The sequence below is a fragment of the Salvelinus alpinus genome, chromosome 13 (genome assembly GCF_045679555.1).
Source record: "Salvelinus alpinus chromosome 13, SLU_Salpinus.1, whole genome shotgun sequence".
NCBI classification, from domain to species: domain Eukaryota; kingdom Metazoa; phylum Chordata; class Actinopteri; order Salmoniformes; family Salmonidae; genus Salvelinus; species Salvelinus alpinus.
The window spans coordinates 18231243-18246906 of NC_092098.1; the positions used below are offsets into that span (position 1 = coordinate 18231243).

General features: G+C 45.6%; 1 long non-coding RNA gene across 1 annotated transcript; it reads right to left on the reverse strand.

The window, feature by feature from the left end:
* LOC139537238 (uncharacterized) lies at positions 1-15346 on the reverse strand. The gene is made up of 3 exons (XR_011667490.1): positions 15197-15346; positions 13756-13789; positions 1-470 (listed from the first exon to the last, which is right to left on the reverse strand). It is a non-coding gene; the product is annotated as an uncharacterized lncRNA (long non-coding RNA).
* Positions 15347-15664: the final 318 nt, after the last annotated feature.

The following is a 15664-nucleotide window of genomic DNA, read 5'->3' on the forward strand; positions in this document are numbered from 1 at the left end:
GAAGTAACAAAAGTTTATTAAATTAAACACGGCAGGTAAAGGTACAGGACGGCAGGCAGGCTCAGGGTCAGGGCAGGCAGAGGTCGGTAATCCAGAGTAGTGGGGCAAAGGTACAGGACGGCAGGCAGGCTCAGGGTAAAAGCAGGCAGAAAGGTCAAAACCGGGAAAACTAGAAAACAGGAACTATATACAAGACAGGAACAAGGGGGAAAACGCTGGTAGGTTTGATGAACAAAATGAACTGGCAACAGGCCGGGCACATACCCGGTTGACCAGGGTGTCGGTATTGGAAATCTGCGATGAGGCCTGGGTCCAGGATGTCTCTGGCGGGGACCCAGCACCTCTCTTCTTGGCCATAACCCTCCCAGTCAACCAGGTACTGGAACCCCCTGCCCCGAGGTCGAACCTTCAAGAGATGCCTCACCGCGTAAGCATGTTGGCCGTCGATGTGATGGGGAAGCGGGGTGGGCCTGGAAATAGGAGACAAAAGCCTGTGAGACATGGGTTTAACTCTGGACACCTGAAAGGTAGGATGTATACGAATGGTCCGGGACAACAGAAGATGGGGATAATTTTTTATTTTAATTATTTATTTAACCTTTATTTAACCAGGTAGGCAAATTGAGAACACGTTCTCATTTACAATTGCGACCTGGCCAAGATAAAGCAAAGCAGTTCGACACATACAACAACACATAGTTACACATGGAGTAAAACAAACATATAGTCAATGATACAGTGAAAAAAAATAAGTCTATATACAATGTGAGCAAGTGAGGTGAGATAAGGGAGGTGAAGGCAAACAAATATATGTATAAATAAATAAAAATATAAAAAGGCCATGGTGGCGAAGTAAATACAACACAGCAAGTAAAATAAAAACTAAAAACACTGGAATGGTTGGTTTGCAGTGGAAGAAAGCGCAAAGTAGAGACAGAAATAATGGGGTGCAAAGGAGCAAAAAAAAAAAATAAATACAGTAGGTAAAGAGGTAGTTGTTTGGGCTAAATTATAGATGGGCTATGTACAGGTGCAGTAATCTATGAGCTGCTCTGACAGCTGGTGCTTAAAGCTAGTGAGGGAGATAAGTGTTTCCAGTTTCAGAGATTTTTGTAGTTCGTTCCAGTCATTGGCAGCAGAGAACTGGAAGGAGAGGCGGCCAAAGGAAGAATTGGTTTTGGGGGTGACCAGAGAGATAAACCTGCTGGAGCGCGTGCTACAGGTAGGTGTTGCTATGGTGACCAGCGAGCTGAGATAAGGGGGGACTTTACCTAGCAGGGTCTTGTAGATGACCTGGAACCAGTGGGTTTGGCGACGAGTATGAAGCGAGGGCCAGCCAACGAGAGTGTACAGGTCGCAGTGGTGGGTAGTATATGGGGCTTTGGTGACAAAACGGATGGCACTGTGATAGACTGCATCCAATTTATTGAGTAGGGTTTTGGAGGCTATTTTGTAAATGACATCACCGAAGTCGAGGATTGGTAGGATGGTCAGTTTTACAAGGGTATGTTTGGCAGCATGAGTGAAGGATGCTTTGTTGCGGAATAGGAAGCCAATTCTAGATTTAACTTTGGATTGGAGATGTTTGATGTGAGTCTGGAAGGAGAGTTTACAGTCTAACCAGACACCTAGGTATTTGTAGTTGTCCACATATTCTAAGTCAGAGCCGTCCAGAGTAGTGATGTTGGACAGGCGGGCAGGTGCAGGCAGCGATCGGTTGAAGAGCATGCATTTAGTTTTACTTGTATTTAAGAGCAATTGGAGGCCACGGAAGGAGAGTTGTATGGCATTGAAGCTCGCCTGGAGGGTTGTTAACACGGTGTCAAAAGAAGGGCCAGAAGTATACAGAATAGTGTCGTCTGCGTAGAGGTGGATCAAAGAATCACCAGCAGCAAGAGCGACATCATTGATGTATACAGAGAAGAGAGTCGGTCCAAGAATTGAACCCTGTGGCACCCCCATGGAGACTGCCAGAGGCCCGGACAACAGACCCTCCGATTTGACACACTGAACTCGATCAGAGAAGTAGTTGGTGAACCAGGCGAGGCAATCATTAGAGAAACCAAGGCTGTCGAGTCTGCCGATGAGGATGTGGTGATTGACAGAGTCAAAAGCCTTGGCCAGGTCAATGAATACGGCTGCACAGTATTGTTTCCTATTGATGGCGGTTAAGATATCGTTTATGACCTTGAGCGTGGCTGAGGTGCACCCATGACCAGCTCTGAAACCAGATTGCATAGCGGAGAAGGTATGGTGGGATTCGAAATGGTCGGTAATCTGTTTGTTGACTTGGCTTTCGAAGACCTTAGAAAGGCAGGGTAGGATAGATATAGGTCTGTAGCTGTTAGGGTCAAGAGTGTCCCCCCCTTTGAAGAGGGGGATAACCGCAGCTGCTTTCCAATCTTTGGGAATCTCAGACGACACGAAAGAGAGGTTGAAAAGGCTAGTAATAGGGGTGGCAACAATTTCAGCAGATAGTTTTAGAAAGAAAGGGTCCAGATTATCTAGCCCGGCTGATTTGTAAGGGTCCAGATTTTGCAGCTCTTTTAGAACATCAGCTGACTGTATTTGGGGGAAAGAGAAATGGGGAAGGCTTGGGCGAGTAGCAGAGGGGAGGGCAGTGCTGTTGTCCGGGGTAGGGGTAGCCAGGTGGAAAGCATGGCCAGCCGTAGAAAAATGCTTATTGAAATTCTCAATTATAGTGGATTTGTCGGTGGTGACAGTGTTTCCTATCTTCAGAGCAGTTGGAAGCTGGGAGGAGGTGTTCTTATTCTCCATGGACTTTACAGTGTCCCAGAACTTTTTTTGAATTTGTGTTGCAGGAAGCAAATTTCTGCTTGAAAAAGCTAGCCTTGGCTTTTCTAACTGCCTGTGTATACTGGTTTCTAGCTTCCCTGAAAAGTTGCATATCACGGGGGCTGTTCGATGCTAATGCAGAACGCCATAGGATGTTTTTCTGTTGGTTAAGGGCAGTCAGGTCAGGAGAGAACCAAGGGCTATATCTGTTCCTGGTTCTAAATTTCTTGAATGGGGCATGCTTATTCAAGATGGTGAGGAAGGCATTTTTAAAAAACGTCCAGGCATCCTCTACTGACGGGATGAGATCAATATCCTTCCAGGATACCTCGGCCAGGTCGATTAGAAAGGCCTGCTCGCTGAAGTGTTTCAGGGAGCGTTTGATAGTGATGAGTGGAGGTCGTTTGACCGCTGACCCATTACGGATGCAGGCAATGAGGCAGTGATCGCTGAGATCTTGGTTGAAAACAGCAGAGGTGTATTTGGAGGGCAAGTTTGTTAGGATGATATCTATGAGGGTACCCGTGTTTACGGAATTGGGGTGGTACCTGGTAGGTTCATTGATAATTTGTGTGAGATTGAGGGCATCAAGCTTAGATTGTAGGGTGGCTGGGGTGTTAAGCAAGTTAAAATTTAGGTCGCCTAGCAGCACGAGCTCTGAAGATAGATGGGGGGCAATCAGTTCACATATAGTGTCCAGAGCACAGCTGGGGGCAGAGGGTGGTCTATAGCAGGCGGCAACGGTGAGAGACTTGTTTTTAGAGAGGTGGATTTTTAAAAGTAGAAGTTCAAATTGTTTGGGAACAGACCTGGATAGTAAAACAGAACTCTGCAGGCAATCTTTGCAATAGATTGCAACACCGCCCCCTTTGGCCGTTCTATCTTGTCTGAAAATCTTGTAGTTGGGGATGAAAATGTCAGAATTTTTGGTGGTCTTTCTAAGCCAGGATTCAGACACGGCTAAAACATCCAGGTTGGCAGAGTGTGTTAAAGCAGTGAACAAAACAAACTTAGGGAGGAGGCTTCTAATGTTAACATGCATGAAGCCAAGGCTATTACGGTTACAGAAGTCATCAAAAGAGAGCGCCTGGGGAATAGGAGTGGAGCTAGGTACTGCAGGGCCTGGATTCACCTCTACATCACCAGAGGAACAGAGGAGGAGTAGGATAAGGGTACGGCTAAAAGCTATGAGAATTGGTCGTCTAGAACTTCTAGAGCAGAGAGTAAAAGGAAGTTTCTGGGGGCGATAAAATAGCTTAAAGGAATAATGTACAGACAAAGGTATGGTAGGATGTGAATACAGTGGAGGTAAACCTAGGTATTGAGTGATGATGAGAGAGATATTGTCTCTAGAAACATCATTGAAACCAGGTGATGTCATCGCATATGTGGGTGGTGGAACTGTGAGGTTGGATATGGTATAGTGAGCAGGGCTAGAGGCTCTACAGTGAAATAAGCCAATAAACACTAACCAGAACAGCAATGGACAAGGCATATTTACATTAAGGAGAGGCATGCTTAATCGAGTGATCAATAAGGGTCCAGTGAGTAGAGGTTGGTTGGGGTCACGGCGATCCAGACAGCTGGCCGGGTAGATGGCTATCGGTAGCGAGATAGCATAGTATGGAAGTCTATTTGTAGATACCTCGTGCGTTTCCGTCGGTAGGTTAGTGGGGTTCCGTGTGGTAGAGGGGATCAATCCAAATTGGCAAAATAGATATAGTGACCCAAGAAAAAATAAATAAATAAATAATAATAATAATAATAATTGTCCGATATACTTATTCAGATAGCAGCCGGTAAGACAGCTAACGGTTAGCGGGCCCCAGATGAGCGTTCAGGTAACGTCGGGACGGAGGTGCCAGTTGGATAACTCCCTCGGGCAGATAACGTCGGCAGTCAGTCGTGAAGGCCCGGCGTGGCTCCGTATCTGCAGCAACAACAAACAAAAAACAAAAAAACGGGTCCGGATAGGTGACTGTAGCCCAGGAATGGCTGATGGAACTCCTCAGCTGGCTAGCTCCGGAATTATTTGAGTTTGCTCCGGGATCGACGTAAGCCAATAGTCACACGGTTTGCAGCTAGCTAGCTGCAAATGTCCAGAGCCTGCGGCTGAAATCCGGGGAAACTGAGAGAAAAAAAAAGTCCCGGAATGCTCCGGTCCGAGTCGCGTTGCACAAAAGTGCCGGTAGATTATCGAGCTAAAGGAATAGCTGATGACCACAAAACGTGGGCAGCTGAGACACCAACGCTAGCCAGCAGACCGGCTAATTTCTGGGCAGCTACAGATTAGCTTCTGGCTAGCTATCGGATAGCTTCTGGTTAGCTTTCTGGCTAGCTTCTGAATTAGCCCCTGGCTAGCTTCCACGGTGGATTTTCAGATTTGAGGTAAATAATACTTTTTTGTAATTGGTGAAGCGGGTTGCAGGAAAGCTTTTGCAGGAAAGCTTTTGTAGTTGAGTTCTTGGATAATAAAATATATAAAAGATATGCGAAGAAAGGTGTAAATATATATATATACAGGACACGACAATACGAAACAGAAATGACGTCTGAACTGCTAAGCCATCTTGGAAATAATGATTTTGGAGATGTGAAACGGGCCGATAACCCGGGGTGAGAGTTTGCAGGATTCCACCCAGAGGGGCAGATCCCGGGTGGACAGCCATACCTTCTGCCCCGAGACGATACCGGGGAGCCGGGGTCCAGTGGCGATCCACTTGTCATTGATACCTGGAGGTGGTCTTGAGGAGAGCCGACCGGGCTCTCCTCCAGGTACAACGACAGCGGCAGACAAACATCTGGGCAGAAGGTATGCTGACATCTTCTTCCTGCTCAGGGAAGAGCGGGGGCTGATACCCCAGGGAACACTCAAAAGGAGATAGGCACATGACAGAGCAGGGAAGGGTGTTGCAGGTATATTTGACCCACACCAGCTGCTGGCTCCAGGTGTTGGGGTTGGCGGAGACCAGGCAGCGCAGAGTAGTCTCTAGGTCCTAGTTGGCTCGTTCCGACTGGCCGTTGGACTGGGGGTGGAACCCGGAGGACAGGCTGGCCGACAATCCAATGAGGGTGCAGAACGCCTTCCAGAACCTTGGACGAGAACTGAGGGCCCCGGTCAGAGACCATGTCGACTGGTTGTCCATGGATCCAGAAGATGTGCTGCACCATGAGCTGGGCCGTATCTTTGGCAGAGGGTAGTTTGGGGAGAGGAATGAAGTGGGTGGCTTTGGAAAACCGATCCACCACACGTCAAGATGGCGGTGTTGCCATCAGATGGGGGAAGACCCGTGACAGAGTCCAGGGAGATGTGAGACCAGGGACGGCGAGGGACAGGCAGAGGTTGGAGGAGACCAGCCGGAGCTTGTTGAGGAGTCTTGCTTTGTGCACAAACCGTGCAAGCAGCAACGAATGCGGAGACATCAGGGACCATGGTAGGCCACCAAAAGCGCTGTCACACAAAAGCCAATCTCCGACAGGAGCCCGGGTGGCAGGTCAGTCTGGAGGAGCGGGCCCACTTCAGGACCGCGGAGCATACTGCACCAGGCACAAACATCCGTTTATCTGGTCCAGGGCAGAATGCTAGGACAGGAACACCCCCACTCCTACATCAGAAGCATTGGCCTCCACCAGGATGAACCAAGATGGGAGCAGTGGTGAAGAGATGTTTGAGGTCCCGGAATGCCCGGTCAGCAACAGGGGACCATGTGAACGGAACCTTGGGAGAGGTGAGAGCCTGGAACACAGCAGGGGCATTGGTGAGGCCAAATGGCATGACCGAATACTCGTAGTGGCCGCTGGCCATGTTGAAGGCGGTCTTCCACTCATCCCCCTCCCGTATCTGCACCAGGTGGTAGGTGTTCCATAGATCCGCCTTGGAAAATATGGTGGCCCCCTGGAGCAGCTCAGAGGAGATGAGTGGTAGCGGATCTTCACCGTTATGTCATTGAGTCCCCGGTAGGGTCTTGTCCTTCTCCACAAAGAAGAACCCTGCGCTGGCGGGAGAGGACAAAGGACGGATAAATCCTGCAGCTAGGGAGTCCCCAATGTAGGTCTCCATAGCCTTGGTCTCCGGTCCCGACAGTGAGTACAGTCATCCCCGGTCGTAGTGGTACTAGGGAGAAGGTCAATCCCGCAGTCATATGGTTGGTGCAGCGGAAGCGAAGTGGCCCGGGCCTTGTTGAACACCTCCCGAAGGTCCTGGTACTCTGCGGGAATGGCAGAGAGGTCTGGGGCAGGTTGCGCAGACTTCAGACAATGGGCGTGGCAGAATGGACTCCAGCCCATGATTGCACCAGTAGACCAGTTGATGAGGGGATTGTGTCGCTGGAGCCAGGAGAATCCCAAAACCACGGGATTCTGAGGAGACTTGATGAGTAGAAATTGAATAGTCTCGCTGTGATTCCCTGACACCTTAGGTTGATGGGAGTGGTATTATGAGTGATCCGGGCTATAGCGCGCCTGTCCTACGCTCAACATCCATGGGAATGGAGAGGGGATAAGTGGGGATGTTCAGCTCGGAAGCCAGTGTGGCGTCCAAAAAGTTCTCATCGGCCCCAGAGTCAATGAGGACCCAGAGAGATTTAGACTGGTTTCCCCACAGCAGAATGACATGAAAAGGGTTGTGAGCAAGAGAAACTGAAAAGTTCTCCATATGGGCCACCAGCGTACTCGCTCCTACTGGTGCGCCTGGTCTTTTAAAGGATAAGAGGACACAAAATGACCAAGAGTCCCGCAATACAGACAACTCTTCATGTTGATCCTGTATTGTCGTTCCGCTGGCGACAGCCCAGCTCTGCCTAGTTGCATATGCTCGGGAAGAGGTGACTCAGCCGTCTTCGGCGACTCTCGGGGGACGTTGGGAAGCCTCGGGTTCTCTCGGCAACGGGACCATCGGGGACTTCAGGAATGACTCGGAGGCAAGGTGGATTCCCTGTACGTGCGAGTGAAATCGAATATCCTCTCCCTCTGTCGTTTCCGTAAACGCCCATCAATTCGGATGGTCAAAGCGATGAGGGAATCGAGATCCGTAGGTAACTCCCGAGCAGCAAGCTCATCCTTGACCTCCTCTGACACGTTGTGCAGGAACATATCGAACAGCGCTTCCTGGTTCCAAGCACTCACCGTTGCCAACGTATGGAAATCCATCACATAGTCTGCCACACTGTGGAAGTCCTGCAAAAGCTGTATTAGCTTCTGGGCAGCTTTTCTCCCGGAGAACGGGGCATCTAAAACCTTCTTCACCTCTCCCACAAACCTCCTAAAAGGCTAACGCATATGCCCGGCTGTTGTTCCCATACAGCAGTATTCCAGGTGAGAGCCCTCCTGGACATCAGCGTGATGAGGTAGGCTTTCTTGGAGTGATCCGAGGGGAAGGATGAGGGCTGAAGCTCGAAGACAAGGGCACACTGAGCTAGAAACGCCCGACAGGTGCTTGGCTCTCCATTGAAGCGTTCCGGGGAGGTAAGCGGGGCTCCCGAGAAGGTGGAGTGACCGATGAGATGGCGCTGCTAACAGCTAAGTTACTGAAGGGCTGTGAGGTTACCACCGTGGTAGGGTGCCTCCCAGACAACCCGCGGAATTGCTCCAGCAAAATGTCCAATGCCCGGTCATGGTGTTCAGCCAACATTTGGACCCCCTCCATAAGGCCACGAAGTAATTCCTTGTGCCTACCGATGGTGGCTCCTTGGGAGCGTTGCACCGCTGGCCCGAGTCTGCTGGGTCAGTCATGGCCAATTCGTACTATCAGGTTTGAAGGTAAGACCCAGGTGCAGACAGTGTCGAAGTAACAAAAGTGTATTAAATCGAACATGGTCAGGCAGGCTCAGGGATGAACAAAACAAACTGGCAACAAACAAACAGAGAACACAGGTATAAATACACAGGGGATAATGGAGAAGATGGGCGACACCTGGAGAGGGGGGTGGAGACAATCACAAAGACAGGTGAGACAGATCAGGGTGTGACAACCATTTACATTTTTACATTACATTTAAGTCATTTAGCAGACGCTCTTATCCAGAGCGACTTACAAATTGGAAAGTTCATACATATTCATCCTGGTCCCCCCGTGGGGAATGAACCCACAACCCTGGCGTTGCAAACGCCATGCTCTACCAACTGAGCCACACGGGACCACCAACCAGGATGATATGTGCCCAATACTTCACCACCATTGTCATTCCTCAAATAGCAGCTGGGCCCCTGTGATGCTGTGTGTCCACCACACGGCTGCACAAAACTTTCTTTCACCCTTGTTTTAAAACAACACCTTCATTTAAAACATGCTGGGTGTCTGTCTATGCATTTTAATACTCTGTCTGAGGGCACCTGAAGACAGCGTGAGCTAGTGCTGAACAAACAATGCATCAGATAGTCTCTCATTCCAATTCTCAACAGGATTTGTACTTCTTACTTTGTGCATCTTCTGCCCTAACCACTGAATCATACCACCGACTATAGAACATGAGAATTTGTGAAAATCCTGTGAGGATTGAACATGCTTTTTCAGTGATATTATAGAGGAGAAACACTTTCACAAGACAGGTATAGGATAGGGACAATCATCAACAACATCTCCAAAGGATTTCCATCACCTTTCACCTGTCAGAAAAAGAGCATTACCATAAATAAGATGCTTAAATTAGTGCTCACATGATAAAGCCCTTGCAATTACAAGTAGGCCTGCCGTAATGTACATTTGCATTCTGACATAGAGTCCTATGCATGAAACTAGAGTGTAATTCACTCACATATGCTTTCCTAAACATTGAAGGTATCACTGAAACGCCATTCCATTCGCTCCATGCTGGTCATTCTTATGAGCTGTCCTCCCCTCAGCAGGCTTCTGTGCACTGAAAGTAGCAATAACATAATCAAAGTATTTGTTTAAAGGAGACACTTCTAATCTGTTTTACATTTGTGCTTTTTTAGAAGCTCTGAAATATTTTAAAAGTACAAAAAGCACTGCCTTAACCCCTCACTATGTTAGTAATGGCACTTGGCTGTCTCTAGGGAAATCATGGCCAGTAAACCTTAATCCTGAGTCTGAAATTGGACAGTAGCTGTTGGTTTATTAAGACCATATAGCTCTTTCTACTATACAACTGGTTTCAAATGGGTTCAAATGAGAAGGATAAGAGGAAATCACAAAGATAATGAAAAAAAGTTGCACAAAAGGGACTGCTCGTGTTGTTGCATTTCACAATATGAGAAGCATGTCTTCCTGTTGTTAGCAAAATACACATGATATACCACAGCTACTGCAGCTCATGAGACAATAGTGTTTTGAAGGCTGCGTTATGGCTGGGTTCCCGGGGTAGCTTCCTATTTGGAGCCTGCTGATTAGACCAAACAACCCTTCTATTACAAGAGATAGTTGTAAATCATCTGGACATCAAATTAAATCAAATTGTATTTGTCACATGCGCCGAATACAACAGGTGTAGTGAAATACTTACTTACTTAGTATTTACTAAAATAAATAAAATATATAAATAAAGAAGAAAAATGGCATCATGAGGGAGGAATATTATGTGGCTATATTGAAGCAACATCTCAAGACATCAGTCAGGAAGTTAAAGCTTGGTCGCAAATGGGTCTTCCAAATGGACAATAACCCCAAGCATACTTCCAAAGTTGTGGCAAAATGGCTTAAGGACAACAAAGTCAAGGTATTGGAGTGGCCATCACAAAGCCCTGACCTCAATCCTATAGAAAATTTGTGGGCAGAACTGAAAAAGTGTGTGCGAGCAAGGAGGCCTACAAACCTGACTCAGTTACACCAGCTCTGTCAGGAGGAATGGGCCAAAATTCACCCAACTTATTGTGGGAAGCTTGTGGAAGGCTAACCGAAACGTTTGACCCAAGTTAAACAATTTAAAGGCAATTCTACCAAATACTGATTGAGTGTATGTAAACTTCTTACCTACTGGGAATGTGATGAAAGAAATAAAAGCTGAAATAAATCATTCTCTCTACTATTATTCTGACATTTCACATTCTTAAAACGAATTGGTGATCCTAACTGACCTAAGACAGGGAATTTTTACTAGGATTAAATGTCAGGAATTGTGAAAAACTGAGTTTAAATGTATTTGACCAAGGTGTATGTAAACTTCCGACTTCAACTGTACTGCAGGTAGAGTTAAAATGACTATGCATGGATAATGAACAGGGAGTAGCAGCAGCGTCAAAATATGTGTGGGAGGACAATGCAAATAGTCCGGCTAGCCATTCTATTAGCTGTTCAGCAGTCATATGTCTTGTGTGTAGAAGCTGTTAAGAAGCCTTTTGGACAAAGACTTGGCGCTCCGGTACTGCTTGCCGTGTGGTAGCAGAGAGAACAGTTTATGACTAGGGTGGCTGGAGTCTATAGCAATTTTTATGGCCTTCCTCTGACACTGCCTGGTATAGAGATCCTGGATGGCAGGAATCTTGGCTCCAGGGATGTACTGGGCCATACACACTACCCTCTGTAGTGCCTTGCGGTCGGAGGCCGAGCAGTTTCCATACCAGGCGGTAATGCAACCAGTCAGGATGCTCTCGATGGTGCAGCTGTATAACTTTTTGAGGATCTGAGGACCCATGCCATATCTTTTCAGTCTCCTGAGGGGGAATAGGCGTTGTCGTGCCATCTTCACAACTGTCTTGGTGTGTTTGGGCCATGATAGTTTGTTGGTGATGTGGTCACCAAGAAACTTGAAGCTCTCAATCCGTAGCCTAATAGGCAATTTCACTATGTTAACATATTTTAATATAGTTTATAACTCTGTCTTCAACAGCCCTCTGTTGTAGGTTACACTGTGTTGTACAATCCCTTTGCAGGAACTAAAGTAAACTTAAATGAATAGGTTGGATCAGGCTTTGCAACCACTTGTTGAGTGGAGCTTGGCAGTAAAGAAAAGTCATAATATGTGTTTTCTACACACATTTCAGTATATCTATGCTACTGAAACAACACACAATTGATAGCCTACATTTTAAGACAAAAGTCAGAAATCAGTGAGTCTATATGACCCACATATTGGCTAAATAAATAATATCATCCAGTATCATCCACATAGTGGCCTTTCAAAGATTACATTTCAAGTCTATTATATATAGATTTTTATAAACTGGGTGGTTAGAGCCCTGAATGCTGATTGGCTGACAGCCGTGGTATATCAGACTGTATACCACAGGTATGACAAAACATGTATTTTTACTGCTCTATTTAGGTTGATAACCAGTTGATAATACCAATAAGGCACCTCAGGGGTTTGTGGTATATTGCCAATATACCACGGCTAATGGCACGATGCGTCGTGCCTAAGAACAGCCATTAGCCGTGATATGTTGGCCATATACTACACCCCATCCTGCTTTATTGCTTAAATATATCATAGTGTATATTAAATAAGGATAACAAACAGCACAGTTTGCAGTGGTAGTCTATTTTAATACTAGATTAACCAAATTATATTATAGATTTAGGCATAGCCTATTTTATGATTTACCTGCAACAGGTGGGTGTTCCTTAATTCCTTCGCAATAAAGCATTCGCTTTATTCATGTAGTCTTGAGTTGGAAAAGTTGGGGAATTTTACTATACATTCTCAGCAGAAACCCTTGTCCATGATAACTTTATTTTGACTTTAAAACATCTTGACCTAGGCCCATTTCGAGATGTAGGCATAGTCCGTGAAGTCATTTGTAGTTATGTCCTGTATTCGACGAAGATAAAGCAAATTCAGCGATCTTTCTTTCCCGCTGCGAAAGCGCTCCCTCTGAACATTTAAATGTAGCCCTACACCGCTGAGGTACACACCTTCCAAGAAGGGCATGGCACACGACGCGTAGCCTACATCCACTCTCTGGTGTGGTGTGGGATATGACGTTTTGGGCTATAATTGTCCTGCAAATCCTGATGCCTAGCGGATTTAAAACAGCAGTGTAGGTTTAATTTGAAGATGAACAACAATTGATCTTCTGAAATACTTCTGTACTCCACGTGACTGCCACTTTCTAAATAGTGGCAACCCCTCTTTTTCGTGCACACTACTATGCAAATGAAATGCTCCTCTGAGATTACCATATGTAGTGCTACTACCTGCAATTGAATACCTATGTTTTTATTCCAGAAGACCAGCTGATGGTAATAAACATCTAACCTATTAGACAACATGTCCAACAACAACAAAAGAGATGCACATATTTTGCTCCCAATGCTCAGATCCTAAATCAATTTCATCTGAATGATAGTGTAATAAATATAATTTATTATAACACAAGCATATTTGCTATTACGTTGTTATAACTAACTTCTTTCCAAACAGGGTTTCTCACAAACTCATAAGCAGATACTGAGACCCACACACACCCAGAGACAGATGGCTGACACAGACCTTTCATAAACACTGATAAGAAAAGGGTGCTTGGTACTGCATTTCACGAGATACTGAGACACACACATACCCAAGGACAGAGGGCTGACGCAAACCTTTCATAAACACTGATAAGACAGGAACATCTACGCACACACAAAATCTCCTCTTCAGTCTGAACATTTTACAGAGACACACAGAAATGTCAAAATAGGAACATCTACGCACACACCTAATCTCCTGTTTTAGCTGAACATTTCTGAAGACAAAGAACTCTACTCAGAGCCAATGAGACAGTGATACTAGCCTGAAGGGGACCTCGCCCAACTCATCAGGACCAACCAGAGGACCAGAACTTCCAGACTCAACCTACTTTCTGTGCTGTATAAAATGTCTATGCACTCTGTTATCTGGGCTTCTTTCGGATAGTTCAATTTGAGCTTGATGAAAGGGTCCGTGCACGCTATTTCAGATATCTTTACCTCTGAATAAATTGCTTTTAATTAAACCTCATCCACCCTGTCCAGAGTCTCTACTTCGTCTCAGTTCTCCAGTAAACTTGTGATATCAACAATAGTCAGTCTCTTATTCTTACCTCCATTCTTGTAGCCCCATGATGAGGACATCACCTGAAAGAAGGAAAATAGTGCATCTAATTTTCCATACTTGGGTTAAGATGTAATGTTTTGCAGCATCAAATGCAGTAACTCCTTATTTATTTTCAAACATATGATATGACATTTGAAATGTGGTGTAAACCCTCACGAAAAAAGATTGCAGCCGGAGTGTAGTACAACTGCAGTATGCTGCAGATACTGCATCCAAAATAACCGTTTTTTTTGCCTTACACTGCAGTTATTCTGCCATTACTGTGTCCAAAATACCACAGTAGACTGCAGTTACTGCAAAAATACTGCAGTTTCAAAACTGAAATCTTTTTTTGTAAGGGAATACATTGTTAGAAACATTATTTAGGTTACAACTTTGCCATGTTAGTCATAGGGCCAACATTCTTGAAGTAAAATTAGACAAATTAAGTAAGACTTGAAAAATGTACTAGACTGACATCTATACTCAACAAAAGGAACCACTTGTCACGCCCTGATCTGTTTCACCTGTTCCTGTGATTGTCTCCACCCCCTCCAAGTGTCGCTTATTTTCCCCAGTGTATTTATCCCTGTGTTTCCTGTCTCTCTGTGCCAGTTTGTCTTGTATGTTTAGTCAAGTCAACCAGTGTGGTTTTCCCATACTCCTTTTTGCTATTCTCCTTTTTTCTAGTCCTCCCGGTTTTGACCCTTGCCTGTTTCTGGACTCTGTACCTGCCTGCCTGACCATTCTGCCTGCCTTGACCACGAGCCTCTCTGCACCTCCTGGACTCTGATCTGGTTTTGACCTTTTTGCCTGTCCACGACCATTCTCTTGCCTATCCCTTTTTATTATTAAACATTGTAAGACTCCAACATTCTGCCTCCTGTGTCTGCATCTGGGTCTCGCCTTGTGCCTTGATACCACTATTCTATGTAGTTCCTTTGATTTTTGATGATGTCAGAACTTTCTAAAATAAGCATGATTGGCTCCATGTGAACTCTTGTGAAAAGCTACTTTTGAATCCCGTTGCTGCGGTAACTCTGGGGTAATACATCCTTGAGAGCATGCTCACTGAAAACAAGCCAGTATTCACTCCATTCCCACACCCACTCCCAACTGACTGGAAAGTCTGTTACTTTGGGAGTCACTTACATGATGAACCGACTACTACTATGAAACCGTAAGCAAGTTATGAGAACTCTCATACTTTAATGTTTCTTTCTGAAAAAGAGTATACAACTGCAACTATATACATGTGTAGTTTATAAAAAAATAAGTGATGTTTCAAATAAGTGATATATTTGATACTCAATATGGAGTATCAAAAATACTTAAATGTACATTTAAAAACAGATGGTCTCTATCACATTAATTCTTGTCCTTACCGGTACATGTATTTCAAACAATATTCCAAAACATTGTTTACATAAAAAAAAAAAAAATCTTACTTTTGCCCTTCCAAACAATGAGCACAAACAGCTGAACAAGGCCATGTTCAGGTGTCCTATGAAAGGCCACAGGTCCTGGATGTGGGGTTAAAGGGGGGCCAAATGTGCTGGGTCCTGCATGGCTGTTCAGTGTCCACCACAGCCAGCTCTAGAGCTGTAGCTGGGAGGCAGAATATCAAGAGGCAGGCTGAGGGAAGTGGGCAGGGCTTGGGACAGTAAATCACAGCAGTAGCACAAGCCTGTTCCAAATGATGGTTGGTGCATACCAATGGACTGAATCACTGGACACTGGTTCTGGAAAAAAGGGCCCCTCAAAAAACAGCATACAGTATAATCTCTCTCTCTCTCTCTCTCTCTCTCTCTCTCTCTCTCTCTCTCTCTCTCTCTCTCTCTCTCTCTGTCTCTCTCTCTCTCTCTGTCTGTCTGTCTGTAGGTCAAGAAGGGAAGCACAGTGTATCAGAAATACTG